Source organism: Schistocerca piceifrons, chromosome 2 (assembly GCF_021461385.2).
Source record: "Schistocerca piceifrons isolate TAMUIC-IGC-003096 chromosome 2, iqSchPice1.1, whole genome shotgun sequence".
NCBI lineage: Eukaryota > Metazoa > Arthropoda > Insecta > Orthoptera > Acrididae > Schistocerca > Schistocerca piceifrons.
In genome coordinates this window covers 221,420,969-221,423,690 of record NC_060139.1, presented here as the reverse complement: position 1 = coordinate 221,423,690, position 2,722 = coordinate 221,420,969, and positions in this window count along the sequence as shown.

The window sequence follows — 2,722 nt, the reverse complement described above, 5'->3', positions numbered from 1 at the left end:
CCGACTAATTACAAAACGAACATATTCTGAAGGCGATTGTCATCAGCTCTTGCGCATCTTCTAAAATGCACGACACGCAGCTCTTTAATTGTCTCTTATTATAACTGCCGGTTTCGTTTTACGAGATCATCACGATAAAGAAATCACTTGTCATAGAATATATCAGTGTGGCAATCCATTTAATTACTTCCCCGTCTGCACCGCTAAACATCTGCAAAAATAGGTATTCTTCCACATAAAGTGGTGTTTCCCATTAAGGAATTACAGTCACAACTATAGTTATAATAAAAGACAACATCTGCGTATCATGAATTTAAAAAAACGATTACAAAACCTTTCGCTAAAGCCTGATCGTGGTTCTACGATTAAGGGATGTAAAAGTAAGAGCAGAAAGATGAAGACTCCGCAGGGGAGCACGTTACTGAGGTTTCACCGTCGATCAAGGCAACAGCATTTTGGCTTTATTTCATGTCCGGTACAACATACTTTATAAAATCCGAGAAATAATTATTACTTTACTTTCACTGGCATTAATAATTTCTTTAAAACATCATTTTACAACGTGTTACCGGTACTGGATTAGTCACTAGTTGTAGTAATACACATTAATAATTCGTTAACAACAGCTATTTTTTATCTCCTGTATTCCGGGATAGTTACTACCTTGCCCATAATTGTAAGTAGTAAATATGCTTTGCAGAAATTCAGAAATTGCCGCGCTTAATTTAACACAACACCGAGCTGCGCGCTCACAAAGCTGTTAGTTTCTCATGGGGACTAATCTGCACAGCAATGAATACTTCAGCACATGGCCTGTACTACTCTATAGTCGAATGTGCCGACTCCATGTCGACTCGCTCAGCCGATGAAAAGAAGTTTGATATGAGGAGAAAGCTTGTTGTGTTGCCTTTCGAGGGGAAAGGTGAAAGGTCCTACCAATTGAGCATGACTTACGACCCACCCACACACCCTCAACTTCTCTCTCTCTCTCTCTCTCTCTCTCTCTCTCTCTCGCTCTCCCTCGCTCCTCCCCGGATTTGAATCACCGTCCGGTGCACAATTATAGTCTATCGGGGTGTTTCAGGCTGACTCTACACTAAAACTCTTGCACAATTATCACTGGCTGTCAGAAACTCACCTCCCCCCCCCCCCCTCCCCCTGTAAAACGTAGCCTTGCAACGGGAATTTGCTCCACCGGACATTAGAAGAAATGTCTATGCTGCTTTGCCTGAAAGACAATGAGCATTACTTGCTTGAATACACTTACTGACGGTCACTATTTCGATGAAGGAGGAGCTGTTTGGAAAACACACATGTGCTTGCAGACCTTAATCGATCTCTGGATAACAACTCAGACGCACATGAATGAGTGGCTAGAACCTGCTGAAGAAATTTCTTTAAGACTTCTGATGGCTGGGCTCCGTAAAAACCCATAAATGGAGTGGACGTTTCCAATGATAATTTCATTAAAAGGGGTAACCAAGAAGATGTTGGCCATTGTGTGGATGCGGAAAAACGTAATCAGTGTCTCATATTGTAACCTTTCCTCAATTTCCGTCGCAGTGCGACTTGTTGAAACTACAGTTAGTGTCAGACAACTGTAGTAATACTGACAAAATATTAGAGCAAATGTAACTGTGCATTGTGTTCATTCTGCTTCGACAATTGCGTAGGACCGCAAATTAATTATCGTGTATGAGGCCATGAAATGAATTATGAATCAAAGGGCGGATTTGCGGATTACCTATTGCCTTTGTGTAACTTATGATTGTCACACACAAAGACTACATTATGTTACAGGCAACTAATACTCTAAGTGCTATTGTTCTGAGGGGATTGTATCTTATTAATCCTCAGGTAATTGGTAACACATCCGTAGAGCTTTAAGAAGCCAAAAACGATTGACTGTCTTGTGCCGTTAAAAATATTTTTCAAAAAGCACTTCAGGATCTTACCAGAAATATAATGACAGAAAACAAATAACGTAAACAACAGACATAACGGGGAATCGAACCTTGTTTCAGAGCATTTGAACGTCACGCGACATCAAGTCATCTCCTCGGTGCTTTTACAGACGTTCACAGTTCGCGTTTACTCTTTGCCCTGCCGTTTAATTTCATTTTACATAGCAGTAGGCGTGACTGTTTTCTTTTTTAAACATATTAAATAAGGAGGTCATAATACAGCATTATACATGGTTATGGAAACCGCCAATGTATGCATTTAGTAACTCATTTAAACTGAGTAGATGGTGGTCGAGGCTCATCTAATAGTCCAAACAGAAACTGATTAAGAAGTCACATAGGTATACAGAATTGGTAACACTAAAGAGAGCCTTGAGAATAGCATGTGATGTTCACACAGTTCAAAGAGTAGGCATTCAAACTCCTTTCACTATAAACGTTCACAGGAAAAAAAATAGAAACACCAAAACGTAATTAATGTACATAATGAAATTTTCGGAATACCTTCTATTTAAGTGATTAACATTGTTCTATGCATTTTGTTGTACAGTTTTCCAGGATGGAGTTTCTTGCCTGTTGCACTTGGTCGGTCAATACAGGGACGGTTAATGCTGTTTGTGGATGACGTTGTTGTTTTCCCATATGTGTTCGATTGGAGATAGATCTGGTGATTGAACAGGTCAAGGAAACATGTCGATATTACGTAGATCCTGTTGGGTTACATTAGCGGTATGTAGGCGAGCGTTATCCTGTAGGAA